General features: G+C 49.4%; 1 protein-coding gene across 1 annotated transcript in view; it reads right to left on the bottom strand.

Annotated features, from left to right (window-relative positions):
• The window catches only part of LOC138567115 (muscarinic acetylcholine receptor M1-like), a 266034-nt gene extending 246793 nt beyond the window's left edge, over positions 1-19241 (bottom strand). Inside the window, exon 1 of the mRNA XM_069644999.1 lies at positions 19011-19241. The gene's annotated coding sequence lies outside the window, so the exon portion shown is untranslated. The remainder of the gene's footprint in view (positions 1-19010) is intronic.
• Between the last annotated feature and the right edge of the window lie 399 nt (positions 19242-19640).

Genomic DNA, 19640 nt, shown 5'->3' with positions numbered 1-19640 from the left:
CATTTATTTTAAGGCCTTTAAAACAACGACCGTAGCGAGAAAATCACAATATCACAATATTAAACCAACACATACCATATCAACACAATCTATATACAAATACACTGTCGCAAGCGTTTAAAGCACGAAATATGTAGTCCACCTGAAAGGAAAGGAAAACAGGCAGTGCGATAACGCTTTAGACTCAGTTCGCCTTTAGAGGCACCTAACTAGATGGAAGTCCGAGCCCTGCGAAGAGTGGAGCCTTGTGCTCAAAGTACCTGCCACGCCGGTGCCAACGGGCAAAAGGGGAAGCTCTTCGGAGGAAGTCAGGCAGTTCGGGTTAGTGCACAGCAGAAGGAGAACAGGTTCCGCAACTCAAGCGCAGCCTCCACAGCGGGCAGAAGCAGAGCGCGAGTACGGCCAAAAGGGTGCTGTTTTTACACAGCAGGGAAAAGCAATGGGATACTGCAGGAGGGCGACCAGATCCTAGCTAAACTACTCACCGGTCCCCGAAGCAAGCAGACCCAGGCTTCTCCACGTTAGTTTCAGCAGCTGGCAGGTTCAGAAGAGCAGGGAACGCCTCGTAGTCGTGTAGAGCAAAAAGACGTCCCAATCGACGAAACCAGCACAGTTTTGTTGCCGCAGCAGGACAACGGAGCGGCTGTGTGTATTCAAGCCAAACGTACACTCCTCCCTTCAGACCTGGGGACGCCAAGCGTACGAAGCGTGGGAGAGTGACAAGGACCCGAAATACAACACAACCTGGCGGCAGTTACAGAGCAGGACTCCCTTGTAAGCTGGTCAGTCAACTGGATGGCCCAGAGACACTTCCGAAGGCTTACTTGGCAGGAGATGATGAAGTCGCCGGGAATAGCTGTTCCTGCTATTCCAAAGGTCGAAGCACCAGTACAGGCCTTCTGGTTCGATCCAAGGAGGAAAGGGCTTCACAGGACGACAGCAGTGCAAAGGAGGATTCCTTCAGCGGGTCACCAGCGATTCCTCGGTCCAGCCTCTTGGTTGCAGGATACTTGGCTCCTGTATTCCTTCGTTCGTGAGAACTCAGGAGATCGACATGGCAGTGGTGTTTCCAGCTCCCTCTTATCCACGGTTCCCTTCGCGCCAAAACGGAGGGGAGCCAATGGGAGATCCGCTCATCAACACACATACCATACGTGGACCAATCACGGACCACGGTGGTCCCAGGCATTCACACCACCCCAGACTCTCTGGCACCCAGGATGTGTATTGGGACCAGACATCCCAGCCCACACCCTGGAGGCACACAAACGACATGTAGAAGCCCGCGAAAGCAACCACGTTTCGCGGGAAAGTACATGCCCAAATAAGGAAGGCCCCGGGTCGTCTGACCTGGGGAAGGTGAAGGGAGCAAGACGGTCAGTGGACAAGACAAAGGAGCCTCGCGGCCTGGCCATTTTGGGAGCCAGGCCACCATTTTGGGTTCAGTGCAAAAACGTGCTCAGAACGCCAAAAGGAGCTCAAAATAAACAAAACGATCGCTGCCACCATTCGAGTCCCTGAATGACTTGCACCGATCAAATACCATCCTAAAAGAGTATCTAGGGTCTGTAGAAGGCTAGAGACCCAAGAGAGCTGTAACTTAGCTTACAGTGCCCTCTTGTGTCGTGTTGCACTAAAGCTGCGACACGATAAAAGAAACTACGGGAAACCACGTTCCCCGGTACTGACTGTCTTAAGGGCATGTCAGTTTCCCCGTAAGAAAGGAGCGAAAGCCCAGAGAAGTGCGGCAGAAGGCTGTACTTCTCTGGCAAAGTCAAGAACAAGGTTAAAAACAATAGCAAAAAGTTTAGGGGTTGCCACATGGAAGGAAAATTCCCTACAATTACGAAATCTTTCCTAACACATCCCTCCCCACTCCCTCTTCCAGTCCCTCGAGCCCCCCGCCCCCCAGGCCACCTCGAGCCCCGTGTCTTCCCCTCCATCCCTCCCCACTCCCTCTTCCAGTCCCCTCGAGCCCCCCGCCCCCCAAGGCCACCTCGAGCCCTGTGTCTTCCCCTCCATCCCTCCCCACTCCCTCTTCCAGTCCCCTCGAGCCCCCCGCACCCTCAGGCCACCTCGAGCCCCGTGTCTTCCCCTCCATCCCTCCCCACTCCCTCTTCCAGTCCCCTCGGGCCCTCCCGCCTCCCAGCCCGCCAGGCACTCTGATTGGGCCATCCGCTCAGCCTTCCGGGTCTAGCGGCCCGCCCGTGGCCATCGCGCTCTGTTTACAGAGGGAGCCTTGCCGGTGAGTGTGTGACCAGGATCATGGGCTGACCCTAACTTCTGGGCATTCCGTGGGCCTAGAACCCTTTGAGCCCGTGTTTTTCCCCCTCCATCCCTCCCCACTCCCTCTTCCAGTCCCTCGAGCTCCCCCGCCCCCAGGCCTCCTCGAGCCCATTTTTCCCCCTCCATCCCTCCCCACTCCCTCTTCCAGTCCCTCGAGCCCCCCACCCCCCCCAGGCCACCTCGAGCCCCGTGTCTTCCCCTCCATCCCTCCCCACTCCCTCTTCCAGTCCCCTCGGGCCCTCCCGCCTCCCAGCCCGCCTCCCAGCCCGCACCGCACTCTGATTGGGCCATCCGCTCAGCCTTCCGGGTCTAGCGGCCCGCCCGTGGCCATCGCGCTCTGTTTACAGAGGGAGCCTTGCCGGTGAGTGTGTGACCAAGATCGTGGGCTGACCCTAACTTCTGGGCATTCCGTGGGCCTAGAACCCCTTGAGCCCGTGTTTTTCCCCCTCCATCCCTCCCCACTCCCTCTTCCAGTCCCTCGAGCTCCCCCGCCCCCCAGGCCTCCTCGAGCCCGTTTTTCCCCCTCCATCCCTCCCCACTCCCTCTTCCAGTCCCTCGAGCCCCCCGCCCCCCCAGGCCACCTCGAGCCCCGTGTCTTCCCCTCCATCCCTCCCTACTCCCTCTTCCAGTCCCCTCGAGCCCCCCGCCCCCCAAGGCCACCTCGAGCCCCGTGTCTTCCCCTCCATCCCTCCCCACTCCCTCTTCCAGTCCCATCGAGCCCCCCGCACCCCCAGGCCACCTCGAGCCCCATGTCTTCCCCTCCATCCCTCCCCACTCCCTCTTCCAGTCCCCTCGGGCCCTCCCGCCTCCCAGCCCGCCTCCCAGCCCGCCAGGCACTCTGATTGGGCCATCCGCTCAGCCTTCCGGGTCTAGCGGCCCGCCCGTGGCCATCGCGCTCTGTTTACAGAGGGAGCCTTGCCGGTGAGTGTGTGACCAGGATCGTGGGCTGACCCTAACTTCTGGCCAATCCGTGGGCCTAGAACCCTTTGAGCCCGTGTTTTTCCCCCTCCATCCCTCCCCACTCCCTCTTCCAGTCCCTCGAGCTCCCCCGCCCCCAGGCCTCCTCGAGCCCGTTTTTCCCCCTCCATCCCTCCCCACTCCCTCTTCCAGTCCCTCGAGCTCCCCCGCCCCCAGGCCTCCTCGAGCCCGTTTTTCCCCCTCCATCCCTCCCCACTCCCTCTTCCAGTCCCTCGAGCTCCCCCGCCCCCAGGCCTCCTCGAGCCCGTTTTTCCCCCTCCATCCCTCCCCACTCCCTCTTCCAGTCCCTCGAGCCCCCCCACCCCCCCCAGGCCACCTCGAGCCCCGTGTCTTCCCCTCCATCCCTCCCCACTCCCTCTTCCAGTCCCCTCGAGCCCCCCGCCCCCCCAGGCCACCTCGAGCCCCGTGTCTTCCCCTCCATCCCTCCCCACTCCCTCTTCCAGTCCCCTCGGGCCCTCCCGCCTCCCAGCCCGCCTCCCAGTCCGCCCCGCACTCTGATTGGGCCATCTGCTCAGCCTTCCGGGTCTAGCCTCCCACCCCTTCCTGGTACCACCCACCCCCCTGCCTCCTGACCCGCCCATCCCTCCCTTCATCACCGGTCCTCCCAGGGCAGCCCCCTGCCCGGCAGCCCCAGCGGCTAAGGGCCCCGAGCCCAAGGGCGACTCCAACAGAGGCAACTCCAGGGAGTGTCAGCCGGTGTCCGCAGGGGACGCCAAGGAAGCCAACAGACACCAGGCACCGACAAAACTGTAAGTACTGGCTTGGGTGGGACGTAGTGCAATTACTCTGCTCCTGAAAGCTCCTGCCACTCTAACCTACCTTTTAATAGCCTGCAGTCTAATGATAACTAGTACAGTAGCCCGAAAGAACCACACAAATTAGCCTGCGCCACCTCTGAGCAGAAGTGTGAATGTTAGCATATGCCACACTTGATGGAATCTCTAATAGCCTCTCTTTGAAAGCGAATCTAGAAGTGTACCTCTCCGCGAAAGTTGATTTTGAAGTGCTTTAGAAGCTGAATTCAGACGTATACACAATTGCATTTAGAAGTTGTGACCAATAGCCTGTCTGAGAAAGTTGAACCCAATTGCATTCAGGAGTGTACCCAACTGTATTTAGAAGTGGCTCCCAAGTGCACTTATAAGCTGTGACCAATAGCCTCTCTGAGAAAGTTAAATTCAAATTGCACCCAGTTCATTAGAGGTATGCCCAATTTGCCTCTCGGTAAAAAGTTGAATTAAGAAGTTCATTTAGAAGTGTGCCCAATTTGCCTCTCTGTAAAAAGTTGAATTAAGAGGTTCATTTAGAAGTGTGCCCAATAGCCTCTATGTGAAAGTTGAATTTAGAAGTGCATTTAGAAGTTGCATTTTAGAAGTGAACAGAACTCGAGAAGTCCATTTAGATGTCTGCCCAATTTACCTCTCTGTGAAAAGTTGAATTAAGAAGTTCATTTAGAAGTGTGCCCAATTTGCCTCTCTGTGAAAAGTTGAATTAAGAAGTTCATTTAGAAGTGTGCCCAATAGCCCCTATGTGAAAGTTGAATTTAGAAGTGCATTTAGAAGTGTGCCCAATTTGCCTCTCTGTGAAAAGTTGAATTAAGAAGTTCATTTAGAAGTGTGCCCAATTTGCATCTCTGTGAAAAGTTGAATTAAGAAGTGCATTTAGAAGTTGCATCTTAGAAGTGAACAGAACACGAGATGTCCATTTAGATGTGTGCCCAAAAGCCTCTATGTCAAAGTTGAATTTAGAAGTGCATTTAGAAGTTGCATTTTAAAAGTGAACAGAACGCGAGAAGTCCATTTAGATGTGTGCCCAATTTGCCTCTCTGTGGAAAGTTGAATTAAGAAGTTCATTTAGAAGTGTGCCCAATTTGCCTCTCTGTGAAAAGTTGAATTAAGAAGTTCATTTAGAAGTGTGCACGTATTTGCCTCTCTGTGAAAAGTTGAATTAAGAAGTTCATTTAGAAGTGTGCCCAATAGCCCCTATGTGAAAGTTGAATTTAGAAGTGCATTTAGAAGTTACATTTAGAAGTGAACAGAACGGAAGATGTCCATTTAGAAGTGTGCCCAATAGCCCCTATGTGAAAGTTGAATTTAGAAGTGCATTTAGAAGTTGCATTTAGAAGTGAACAGAATGCGAGAAGTCCATTTAGATGTGTGCCCAACCTGCCTCTCTGTGAAAAGTTGAATTAAGAAGTTCATTTAGAAGTGTGCCCAATAGCCCCTATGTGAAAGGTGAATTTAGAAGTGCATTTAGAAGTTGCATTTAGAAGTGAACAGAACGCGAGAAGTCCATTTAGATGTGTGCCCAACCTGCCTCTCTGTGAAAAGTTGAATTAAGAAGTTCATTTAGAAGTGTGCCCAATTTGCCTCTCTGTGAAAAATTGAATTAAGAAGTGCATTTAGAAGTTGCATTTTAGAAGTGAACAGAACACGAGATGTCCATTTAGAAGTGTGCCCAATAACCCCTATGTGAAAGTTGAATTTAGAAGTGCATTTAGAAGTTGCATTTAGAAGTGAACAGAACGCGAGAAGTCCATTTAGATGTGTGCCCAACCTGCCTCTCTGTGAAAAGTTGGATTAAGAAGTTCATTTAGAAGTGTGCCCAATTTCCCTCTCTATGAAAAGTTGAATTAAGAAGTGCATTTAGAAATGTGCCCAACAGCCTCGCTGAATCTAGAAGTGTGCCCAATAGCCTCGCTGTGAACTTAGAAGTGTGCCCATTTGCCTCTCTATGAAAAGTTGAATTTAAAAGTGCTTTTAGAAGTGTGCCCAATTGCCTCGCTAAATCTAGAAGTGTGCCCAATTGCCTCTCTGTGCATTTAGAAATGTACCCAAGTCCCTACCTGTAAAAAGTTGAATTAAGAAGTGCTTTTAGAAGTTGCATTAGAAGTGTGCCCAATAGCCTCCCTGTGGAAAGTTGAATTAAGAAGTGCATTTAGAAGTTGCATTTAGAAGTGTGTCCAACAGACCGTCTGTGGTAAGTCAAAAGTAGAAGTGTACCCAATAGACTAAATGTGAATTTGGAAGTGTGCCCAACAGCCATTCTGTGAAAAGTTGAATTAAGAAGATCATTTAGAAGTGTGCACAATAGCCTCTATGTGAAAGTTGAATTCAGAAGTGCATTTAGAAGTTGCATTTAGAAGTGAACAGAACGCGAGAAGTCCGTTTAGATGTGTGCCCAACTTGCCTCTCTGTGAAAGTTGAATTTAGAAAGTTACCCACCCCGAAAGTTACATTTAGAAGTGTGCCCAATAGCCTGTCTATACATTTATAAGTGGACCCAATTGACTATCGGTGATAGTTGAATTTAGAAGTGTGCTCAACAACCTGTGAAACTCAGATTTAGAAATAACCAACAGTATAGCTGTGTAATGTAGAATCTAAATCGGTGACTAATAATCTACAAAGTTGATTTATAGCCATGCCTAATACCCTCCCTGCATAAAGATGAATTGAAAGAAGTCCACCACTACCGTGCCCTATTCAATCCCAACAGTATAACTAACAGTATATCTGTGTAATATAGAATCTAAAACTGTGACTAATAATCTAATACCCCCTCTAAGCAAATTGAATCTAGAGGCTGACCGAATATCTTCTCTGTGTACAGGTGAATTTAGAAGTGTACCCAATAAACTAAAATCACCTCTGTTTACAATCTAGAAAACCACCAATAGTCTAGTATCATCTTCAAGCAATTGAACCTTGAGGTGTGCCTAAAAGCGTGTCACCACCACCGCGCCTCAGAACTACAATCAGAAAGCCCTCCTAAATCAACCTAAAAGCTCGCACCAATCATGAGTGCACCCACTCCTCAAGAGTCAGTCAGAAACGAACCCCGTGGACCACCCCCACTCTCCGATCTGCCTTCCCTCCTGCCCCCCCTCCCAAATCTCTCCAACCTCCTTCGCACTCCCTGCCTTTCCCCTCTCCAAACACCAAGCCAGGGGGGCACGATGGCGAGCCACTCACACCAAGACCACTCATCCCCTGAACCCCACCCCCACCCCACCAGCATTACCCATACCCACTCCCCTCACTATAATTCCTGGCACACCCCACCCTGCATTCTCCCACCTCCCACCCTCCCCTCATACCCCTGCCACCCTCCCCCCCGACCACACCCTTTCCCCTCCCTAAAAACTGCACGCCTAGCCCTAGCAAGAACCGAAGCTGCATCCCTCTCCCCCTCCGACCCCCCTACTCTCTCCCACACACCAGTCGCAGCAAAGAAACTAAAGAGGAAACATTCCTTGTCCCTTTCAATCTCTCAGCACTCCTCACCTCCCTTGTCTCGACCCATCACCTCTATCCCGCAATCTCCTCCTTCCCCCATGGCTTCTCCCTGCCTGAAACCCCTCTCCCTCGACTTCACATCACCTGCAACTGAAACTCCTAACCGCCAACACCCCTCCTTCAAATCCCCCAACCCAAACCCGATCACCCTATCACACGCAGCCTTCCAACCCCACCCGAAGCCTGCCAATCTCTCTGCTCGCCCTCTATTCCCATCTATCATCACCCACCCTACCCCCCTCCGTCCACCCGCTCCTCCACCGCCCCAGCCCGCTCCAGCACCAAGACCATCCTTGGCTGCCGATGTGAACTGCATCCTATTTAACGCCCGATCTGTGGCAAAAAACAGACATTGCATCTTTGATCTCCTCGCCTCAGTCAAACCAGACCTAGTTTTCATCACTGAAACCTGGTTCTCTGACGACTTCGGCCCAATCGCTAATGAAGCCTTTCCGCCTGACTACTCCCTCATCCCACTGAACCGTCCGTCCAGGGGAGGGGGGATAGCATTCGTCTTCAAATCTCTCTTCCGCGCCTCAATCATCGACAACCAACCCTCCATTCCATCCTGCGAATCTCTCCTCGTTAAACTATCCCTCTCCCCGTCGCTCTCACACAGCTTCCTAATAATCTACAGGCCCCCTGGCTACGATAGACACTTCGCAAACAACCTTTGCAATTCTATTGCCACCCTCCAACTAAACCATCCCAACCCCATCCTTCTTGGAGACTTCAACATATGGCTCGACATCCCCACCAACCCTATGACATACTCCCTGGTTGACGGTTTAGATGCAATTAATCTCCAACCCCACATAAACGGCCCGACTCACTATAAAGGACACACCCTTGATGCCATCTTTAGCTCCAACTCCCTGACCCATCTAATGCCACCCACCCCTGTCATCTGGTCCGATCACTTCATTCTCTCGTTCGCCATCCACTCACCCGAACCCCTTCCCGTACTCACATCTGAACCTCCAAACATACGCAAATGCTGGAAGAAACTAATAATCATCCCGGACCTAGCCGAGGCACTCCTCCAGTCTCCACCACCTACCTGCTATCTTAACAACCAACTAACCCCTGAGGCCTTTGATTCATGGCTCAACGCATCTCTGATGCGGCTCACCCCCTCGTACAAACCATCAACCCGCCGTGGCCTTTTCCCCAGATGGTTCACCCCTGAGCTGAAGACCACTAAACGACAATACAAATACCTAGAACGCAAATGGCAGAAAGAGAAAACCCATGAGAGCAAGACCTCCTTAGCCCGACACCTGTATCGGTACAAAGCCTAAATCCGGAAAGCAAAAAAGGCCCACTACAACTCCCGAATCCTAAACTGCAAAAACCAAAGCAAAGAACTTCACAAAATTATCCCCGAATTCACCAATCCGGCTTGTAACACAACCATCCCGACCGCGTCACAATCACTGTGTGACTCTCTCTCCCTCCACTTTTACTCCACGGCTATCGAAAGGACACAAACTCTAACCACCAAACTGGCTCTCTTACAGCCACCTGGCAATCCTCCGCCCGTACCGGCCAGCCCATCAGCTGCGACCTCTACGCAACCAACGTTCGAATCCTTCAGTCCAATATCACCAGAACAATTTCTTAAACTCCTATCCGCCCGCAAACCATCTGGATCACCATTGGACCCCTGCCCAGCCACAATCCTAAAAGAAATCTTTGCCTCCACCTGCGCAGGAGAACACGCAAGATCTATCATAAATGCCTCCCTTTCCGCCGGTATCTTTCCAGACGCATTCAAATTGGTGCACGTCAAACCTCTAATTAAAAAACCTTCACTCGACCCTCTCGAGCCCAAAAACTACCGCCCCATCTCAAACACCAAGTTCCTTGCCAAACTCATTGACCGAACCGCCTACTCCCAACTAAATGCCTTTGTTGAAGCCAACAATCTCCTGGACCCCGCCCAATCAGGATTCAGAACCCGTCATGGAACTGAAACCACCCTAACCTCGATCTGGGATGACCTTAAAATGACAGCTGACTCCGCGGGATGCGTCGCACTAATCCTTCTCGACCTATCGGCCGCCTTTGACACGATCAACCACTCAATCCTCCTGGACCGCCTCCACTCCCTAGGGATACGTGGAACCGCCCTTAAATGGATAGCTTTGTTCCTCAAAGACAGGCACCAAATAACGACACTCTCTGACTTTACCTCCCAAGCCCGACCAGTCGACACAGGAGTCCCACAAGGAGCATGTCTATCCGCCCTCCTGTTCAATCTCTACCTGATCACCCTCCCACCAATAATTCGTTCACACAACATCCTGTGTTACAATTACGCCGATGACACTCAACTAATTCTAAAAATCCTGAACGCAAAACCCAACTCCCGACCTGATATTGCAACCTGCCTCCTGAACATAGAACGCTGGATGACCCAAAGCCACCTCTTGTTAAACCCATCCAAAACAGAAATCATGGCTTGCGGCAACTCTGATCTTCTACCGCACCCACTACCCTGGCCACCCGCCATGGGCAACTCACAGACACCCTCCAACACAGTGAAAAATCTTGGATGCACCCTTGACTCCGACCTAACACTCTCGCGCCAAGTCAACAATGTCTCAAAGTTCTGCCACTACCACCTCAAAAACCTTAGGCGCATCCTTCCATATCTCTCATTTCCCAACAGAGTTTCCGCGGTCCAATCAATCGTCATATCAAGACTGGACTACGGAAACCCCCTATACCTCGGAATTCATGCCTACCAACTGAATAAACTCCAAAGAGCACAAAACGCGGCGGCCAAAGTGCTACTCGCGCTCGGTCCAAGAGACCACGTATCCCCAGCCCTCAAGACACTGCACTGGCTTCCAGTAGCCCGTAGAGTGGCCTTCAAAACCTTATGCCTCACCCATCGAGCACTACATAAAACTGGACCGCAATATCTTCAAGAAAAGTTAATACCTTATCACCCCACTCGCACCCTTAGATCAAGCTCAGCCGGCCTCCTAGTAATTCCCAAGACAAACTCAGTCAGGTTAGGCGGAGCATCATTCTCAGCCCTGGCCCCAACCCTATGGAACTCGCTCCCTCCCCACATCCGCCTAACTAAGGACTTAACGGCATTCCGCAAACTGCTAAAAACCTGGCTCTTTCCCTAAAACCAACCGGTTCCAAACCAGCAACATCAATCATCACAATAACACCGACCCAGCAAACCACAAAATAAATAAATAAAGTACAGCTAAACTAACCAGACTGTAACCTACAATGACAAACAGAACTAAAACGAGTAATGTAGATCTAAAACAGTGAAGTGGACAATAGGAATAAATCACTGGGAATGTAGAAAGTGCAGAGAGCGGATGAACGTGGAGACCGGACGAGCGTGGAGAGCAGAAGAGTGTGGATGGCGTGATTGGACGAGTGGGGAGTACGAATGACTGTGATGAGTATAGATGAGTGTGGATGAGTGTGGAGGATGAATGCTGTTGGCGGATGAGTGTGGAGGGCAGTTGAGTGTGTAGGACGGTTGGTGATTGGACGAGTGGGGAGTACGAATGACTGTGATGAGTATAGATGAGTGTGGATGAGTGTGGAGGATGAATGCTGTTGGCGGATGAGTGTGGAGGGCAGTTGAGTGCGTAGGACGGTTGGGTGTAAAGAGCGGACGAATATGAAGAGCAAATGAATGTGGAAGACGGATGAATGTGGAGAGCTCATGAATGTACAGAGCGGTTGAGTGTAGAGAGCGGAGGAGCGTGGAGAGCGGATGAGTGTGGAGAGCGGATGAGCGTGGAGACCCGATAAGCGTGGAGAGCGGTTGACTGTGGAGAGCGGATGAGTGTGGAGGACGTGAGCGGATGAGTGGGGAGAGCGAATGAGTAAGGATGAGTGTGGATAAGTATAGATGAGTTGTGGATGAGTGTTAGAGGATGAATACTATTGGCGGATGAGTGTGGAGAGCGGATGAATTTGAAGAGCAAATGAATGTGGAGGACGGAAGAGTGTGGAGAGCCGTCGAGTGTAGAGAGCAGTCGAGTGTGGAGAGCGGCTATGTGCAGAGAGCGGAGGCACGTGGAGAACGGAAGAGCGTGCTGAGCGGAGGAACGTGCAGAGTGAAGGAGCGTAGATAGCGGAGGCGCGTGGAGAGCAGAGAAGCATGAGAGCGACTGAATGGGGGAACGACTGAGTGGGGGGAGCGACTGAGTGAGGAGAGCGACTGAGTGGGGAGAGCGACTGAGTGGGGAGAGCGGTTGAGTGTGCAGAGCAGTGGGGGGAGCGACTGAGTGGGGGGAACGGATGAGTGTCGAGAGCGGATGAGTGTCGAGGACGGATGAGTGTCGAGGGCGGATGAGTGTCGAGGGCGGATGAGTGTCGAGGGCGGATGAGTGTCGAGGGCGGATGAGTGTCGAGAACAGATGAATGAGGAGGGCGGATGAGTGCGGAGGATGAGAGAGCTGAATAGGAGACCGAATGAATATAGATGAGTGTAGATGAGCGTGGAGGAGGAGCGCTGCTGGCGGACGAATGTGGAGCGCGGATGAGTGTGGAGGTTGGTTGAGAGTAAAGAGCGGACGAATATGAAGAGCAAATGAATGTGGAAGACAGATGAATGTGGAGTGCACATGAGTGTAGAGAGAGGTTGAGTGTAGAGAGAGGTTGAGTGTAGAGAGAGGTTGAGTGTAGAGAGAGGTTGAGTGTAGAGAGAGGTTGAGTGCAGAGAGGGGAGGAGCGTGGAGAGCTGAAGAGCGTCCAGAACAGAGGACCGTGCAGAGCGGAGGAGCGTGGAGAGCGAAGGAGCGTGGAGAGCGAAGGAGCGTGGGAGCGGCCGAGTGTGGAAAGCGGCTGAGAGTGGAGAGCGGCTGAGAGTGGAGAGCGGCTGAGTGTGCGGAGAGCGGCTGAGTGTGCGGAGAGCGGATTAGTGCGGTGAGCGGCCGGGTGTGCGGAGAGCGGCCGAGTGTACGGAGAGCGGGCGAGCGTGCGGAGAGCGAACGAGGGTGTGGAGAGCGAACGAGGGTGTGGAGAGCGAACGAGGGTGTGGAGAACGAACGAAGGTGTGGAGAGCGAACGAGGGTGTGGAGAGCGAACGAGGGTGTGGAGAGCGGACGAGTGTGTGGAGAGCGGACGTGTGTGTGGAGAGCGGACGAGTGTGGAGAGCGAACAAGTGTGTGGAGAGCGAACGAACTTGTGGAGAGCGAACGAACGTGTGGAGAGTGAACGAGTGTGTGGAGAGCGAACGAGTGTATGGAACGAACGAACGTTGTGGAGCGGACAAACGCATGGAACAAATGAGTGTATGGGTGAATAGTGCATAGAGCGGATGTGAACCAAAACACATAGAACGGACCTGACCGCTCAGAATTGCGCGACGTGCATATTTTGTTTTGGAATGCAAGGAATCTTTGAAAGAGCATACTGCATATCACACCCCACGCTTACTCTTTCCTTACACCACCTTTCAACTAGAACACAGAGATACTATGACACCATTCGGTATAACTGTTCTCATATCAACATCTGCCGCTCACCCCCCATCACTCTAAGTAAACATGGCTGGTCTCACACCCCCAGCCAGGCGTTTCTCCTCAGGCCTAACGCCGCCACACTCGGTCTGGATAATTCCAGCCAGACCGAACACATATCCCTGATCTCTCAACCACCACACCTACCGCTAAGAAGCAGCTACCACATGAATTCCGCACCAGCTGCACACATACCGGTGCGCACACACACCTTTGGACTCTCTCTAATCTTTCCACTGACCCGAACTTCGGTTCCCAAGGGCGTTCAACCTACCAGCGCCTTCAGACCATACCAATGGTATATAAGGCGCTATACAAATGCAAAATAACAATAACAATAACAATAACCAGTGGCGTACCCTGTGTAATTACTCTAAAATATTGGAACCTCCAAAAAACTCAATATATTGTGACCTACATTATATGAGTTCTGCCGATTCATCCAAAACTTTGACAACTTATTTTTATCACATGAATAGCATATTGGTTGATTTAGAAGTAACACGGGAAGATCTTATCATCCGTCCTGCATATGTTAAAAAAAAGCTTTATGAAAAAGACTCGATACAAACAATCGAAGCTCTATCCGCTTATAAAACATACGCTGATTATGTAAAGTACACTAGAAAGAGAATTCCTTATAATTTGTATATTGTTTCCTTTCCTAGTGAAATTGTACGGCACATGTATTTAAGATACAAAGTGAATCAAATAAATACTTATGAAAAAGTATCGCAATGGTCTAATGTTCTTATTGTGAGTGGGAAGACAGAGTGCAGATTCCCAGGATGTGATGCAAGTGAGTCACTAAGACATATAATCTTAGAGTGTACTAATTTCAAAAACGAGATAACTGTGTTTTTTTCCAAATTTGCAAATCCTGTATTGGAAGATTGTCATGATCGATTATGGAATAGAATGATGGAAGGGTCTCATAAACCATTCATTTATGCTTTGTTCAGGTTCACTGGCTACATGGAGTTGCGATTTGAGATACATAAACCATAATATGATACTACCAGTGTTTCTAATTTCTACTAAGTAAGAAAAAGACTGATTAAAATAATATCTTATTTTTTAGTTTTATTATGATTGAGGGTTTGGCTAATATGAATCGTAATCTCAAATATTTAATCTTTTTTATTGTTATCATTGTGATTTTAATTGATGTGAAGATTTGTACGAAAATTGAAAAAAATGTTTATGTTATTGCTATTCTATGATCCTTGTATCTGACAATTGATAATGAACGGATTCTATTATGACTTTATGTATTATGACTTTATTTTGACTTTCTTGTAAAGGTTTATTTTAAACCAAGAACAATAAAAAAAATGTGTTTCTCCTAGTAGGCCTGTTACTTAAGGATACATGGGAGCATATGGAGTCTTTATCTTCTACCCTATCCCTCTCATTCTCCTTTTCAACATCATAATCCCTTATTAACCAGCTTGTGAATGTACCTGATCGCTTCATTTGGCGCTTTTTACAGCGTTGATCTTTTTTTCACAAATGTCTTAGATCCCATTTTTATAAGGGGGTCAATGGTAGAGTTTAGTGGTTCCTTTTCAATAAGCAGTCCCTACTGAATATGTTTATTCATTCAACGCTGCTGCTTTAAAAAGTACCTTTGTTTAGGGGTTTGATAGATACTCAGGTTACCCGATATATCATTAACTTCATCCTCTGCTTGTTGAGGGGTGATTACCTGATGTACCACCATCAGCAACAGTAGCTACCTCAGCCTCAATCACCTCCTCTACACTTGGGACAGTAGGTGGGTTCATTCTGTGGCCATTTTCATGTTCAACCAAGCTGACCAAACGCACCCCCAATTTACTCAGTGCCTTCAGTTCTAAGTGCATTTGATCACACAGCTTGAGCAAGATTTTAATTGCAAATCAGAGCACATCTAGGCTTGGTTCAGAGCTCACGTTTACCCCATGGCTCACCCCACCTTTGCCGAGTTGATCCAGCTGTGAGCCATCAGGCTGCTCATCCTCAGAGGGGGGTATACAGTTGGTGTAGCAGACATTCTTTAAGTTTTTGACTGTACAAGGTTCGACACATTGATGTCAGAGGAGGTGTGTGTGGCTAACATGTTAATCTCAGGGAGACCACTCGCACACCCTTGCAAAGAATAGCAGAGGTCAAGGAGAGAGTTGTTATCAATGCCTACAAACATGCAATTTGCCTCTTCACTTGCTTCTCTAGTTGCCACATCATTTATTAGTGTCAACCTCTTCAATCACCTGCACCAATGATTTTTGCAGATTTACTTTTATACTAGCATTATCCTTAACTAACCCATCTGGTGCAAAAAAATGCAGTACTCTTTCCTCTTGGATCTTTATTTCCAACAGCGACAACATTCTCGGGGTCACAAGGGGGGAGATTTATCAGATAAACTTGCCTCTGGACCTTCAGCCAAGCTTTTTGATTTGACTGCACAGGCCACTTTATGGTATGGTTTTGCTGCTCGCAAGTTATAGGTTCTCATGTCTGTGACAGTCTTTGCAGGCATTTTCCGAATACCTCCAAGCGATCCACACAGATTATATCACTGTCAATTAGTACTTCTGTACACTTTCAGGCAGTTTATAGGGGCGTTTAATGCCTACAACATTTATCTCCAAATAAATCAGACCAAAACACTTTGCTACCACCAAGCCCAACTAGAATTTAGGGCCAACCAGGCCTGAACCAGACACGAAGAGTCTTGATGACACTCTACTTTTGGTAGCTATGACAAAATGTTACGTCAAATGAAGTAACGGTGGGAGCGACTCTACCCAAAAAGGTACTGGGACAACGCAGTATGTTGTTTAGGCCACAGCTGCTCCAGTTGCTTCAGTTAAATTGGGAGGCACTTTAACCTTAAACAGGGGGAGATTGAGATTTTCTACTTGCCGCCACATCCAAAATGTTCTCAATAGTATAAAGAGTTACCACTTTTCAGAGCCAAGGTGTAGTTGTTACTTCACATGAGGAATGTAGAACACCGAACACAAGGCTGCACACTGCGCGCTCCGCGTGGGCAGCAAGTTTTCAAGGACTTGTGCTGGCTTTTGTTTTTTTTCAGTTGCCATGCCTCTTGCAGATTGAAAAACAGCATTTCAACGTAGGTCTCCTCCACTAGTAACACCAAACACACAGCTGCACACTGTGTGCGCTCTGCGCGGGCAGCAGGTTTATAAGGACTTGTGCTGGCTCCCGTTTTTTTCTGTCGCCATTCCTCTTGCAGACTGAAAAACTGCAAAACCGCTTTCCAAAGCAGGTCTCGTCCAGCAGGAACACCTAACACAACTGCATACCAATGTGGCCATCATGCATTATGTCTCACCTTCCGGTGGCCTCACGGAGCACTACTTAAGCTCTGTCCGGTGACATACATGGAGCACTAGCTCATGCTTCTTTTAATATTTCTCATTTCTTTATACCATTATGACCAACATATATCATGCTTCACAGTCCGTTGGCATAGCCAGGCACTATTTTATGTTTCTTTTAAGTGTTTTCATTTCTGTAATCCATTGTGCCCTCATTTTCATGCCTCCCTGTCTGGCGGCATAACAGAGCATCAGTGACGTTCCTTTTAACTTTATCATTTATTTACTCCCTTTTAAGCCCCCATTCGTGCTTAGAAGCGCCCAATCTTAGGGTCCCTTATTTATTTCACCGCCCAGTCCAATTCCCCGAGCATTTTCGTGTGCTCCTTTGTTCATATATTGACTTTTTTAAATTTCACTATAAGGTCCAATTTATCTTACCTCACCGTTCAGTGCGCTCAATGGACCACTATTTTATGCTCATTTATTCATACTTATCCTTCACGTACTCCATTGTAATCCAGACCCACATCACGTCACTGATTAGTGTGATTAGAGGTGCTTAAAAGCGTCTTTAATCCATTTTTATCAAGACCTAAAAGCTTCAACCACTTCCTCTGGTGTTCCTCACATCCTTCCATAACTTCTAAATTGCCGCTCCCCCCCCCCCAACAGCTCCTTGGACGCTCAATCAGTTAATTGTGTTGTTTCCTTCAAAGATCAACCTCTACTTTCAAAAAGTGCCTAGGGCAAAGCCATTGGACGCAAAGTGCAAAACACTACCCTCGTTAGTCCTCTTCCCTTTCTGACTTTCTCCCCCCTGTAAACCGTACCTCCTCGTCCCTGGTTGCGTATAATGCTGCCGACGGACCGAGCTCCACCTACTGTTCTTAAGCTAGACCTTCATACTTCCTATACACTTCCTATATCTTCCTTCAACACCCAGTTTACTTTAGCAGGGTTTGGAATGAAGCTGCCATGAGCAGGCACTAACGCCCATCTCCGGGGTCTCGGGCATCACTCAGTGGGCAATAGCTGCGACCACTGGAGGACCAGACGCCGATACCCAAAGCGCTGCAGACACAACTCCCCATGCACCTGGAAAGGCATGGTAACCATTGGCAGGATCACAGGAGTGGCCATATATAGAGACATTTACCCAACAATTATAACACTTATGTTTATTATACTTTAGCCATTTTGCATTAACCAACTGGGAGATGGTCTCGAGCCCCCACTTTTTGGGTTCACAGCAATGTGCAATAACGGATCGTGCCACAGACTACTTCTGCCTGCCCCTGGGTGATAGCTGCTCATGGTATAAATAAACCATAATATCACATAACATGAAATAAGCACCTTTTCGCCTACGTTGGTATGTTTCTACACCACCAGTTGGTTTGTGGAGCCAAACATACCACCTGGCAGATGTTGGTCCTAAGGCTAAGCTAACCCGGCAATCCCATGCTAAACATTTGATCTCTGCCGCAGGTGCACTAACCCCTTCAGCTAGTTGGATTTTAAGGTTTACTGTAATAATGTCTTATAGAGTTTACGTACAAAACACAACAACATGTAAATCCCTCTAGCAACATGTTAAGCTGAAATAATATCATTGGCTTCCATGTTCACATCCTGAATGGTAAAATATAAGTCCCAGAGTGCAAGATTATGCCACCCTGACAAATCTAGTACTTTCAGGGATTTAATACATGCAATAAAATAAGAATTGCAATAAACAAAATAGATATGCAGATTCCCTGTCACAAACTTCCAGCTCGTTGTTATTCCTGACGTTGAAAACATTTGATTAGAGACTTAAAACAATGTATTTTCTATGTCATGATAGCAGACACCGTGGACATGAACACCTCTTTTTAATGGGTGCTTTGTGTTGCGCACTTTAATTATCAGCATTGCCAGTTACTGGCGCTTTGCGAGCTCTTTGAGTGGGAACTGTTATCACGCAAATGAAAGGCTCTACTGCCGATAAAAGAACGGTGTTTGCGCCCCGAGCACCTTAACGACCCGCAGAGCCCTGACACTCATGGGAAAGAAAACGTGTCAAGTTTGCGTTTCTCGAGCCTTTGCACTAAAGGGACAGTGGCAGTGCTGGCCACTGATTCGTGTGGCACTTCCATCTCTGTGCATGGGTCTGCGGAGCCGGGGTTCGGTAGGGCACGCCGCATTTCCCCACAGCAACACCCCAGTGTGTAAGCACGCGGGGTTTCTTCTCGTCTGCCCGAAACAGCTGCCCCAAGGCTCGCTCTCGCCAGGACTCTGTGAAAACCCCGTGCTCTGTCTGTCTACGTGGTATTGTGTTCGTGCGATGCACGCACGCCCCTTCGTTTTGTCTATTTGTATTGCACCAGCAAAAGTTGGCTCCACAGCCCATAAATCAAGTGCATGGCGTTAAAGCAGTGCTGTATTTACAAACAACAAAACAACGACATTTGGTTACAAAAAAAAATGCCATCTCGCATGTTCCCGTAATCTCTATAACCCACTCATCTTTCTAGCAAGCAGAAAATCTTAGTGCGGTTTTTAAGCTACTGCTAGTGTCTTGCTGAGCGCAATCCACACGATGCCTGCCAGTGGCGGGGGCTCACCCTCTGCTCCTGCGGGCGCTCCTGTTCTCGATCCTCTGCTGGACCCTCCTCGATCATCCTCGGGCGCCCGAAACACCAACTACTCCAAAGTTTGCGCTCCTTGCAATATGCTCGTCCTCGGCGTTGCCGCGCTCTCCTCAGACAGGCCGGTGTTGTAGGGTATTCTGCATCCCCATGGCAGAATGATGGACGGCGCTCGGCAACCTTCGGAGCCACGCCCACCCAGTAGCCCGCCCCGGGAGCTACCAGGTGGGCGTGGCTTCGGGACCTTCACTCCGTCATGGGGAGCCCAATATCATACGATACAAGTGCACCTGAGGAGTTATACAATGAAAAATGCTTTATCCCTAGTGGTCTCCGATCCCGGCGTCCTCACTTAACGGCAGTGTGTGAATCTGGGCAAATAATCAGCTGTCAGTGCGCGAGCGACAGCTTTCCACGAACACGTATGACCATGGCTTTGACCGCAATCAATCAATATTTAAACCCAGACCTGATTTTATTATTACCGAACGCAACCTGTAACCTTACCCCAGTTGCAATACATCAGAGCTGCTGATAGCAGGCTGCCCTTCCTGTGTTATTATCCCAATGCTAAATATTCCAATATCCCTTCGACCTGAGTCATGG

Source organism: Ambystoma mexicanum, chromosome 2p (assembly GCF_040938575.1).
Source record: "Ambystoma mexicanum isolate Mex_15411 chromosome 2p, UKY_AmexF1_1, whole genome shotgun sequence".
NCBI lineage: Eukaryota > Metazoa > Chordata > Amphibia > Caudata > Ambystomatidae > Ambystoma > Ambystoma mexicanum.
The sequence above is the reverse complement of the archived record's forward strand: the minus strand, read 5'-3'. Positions and strand labels throughout refer to the sequence as shown.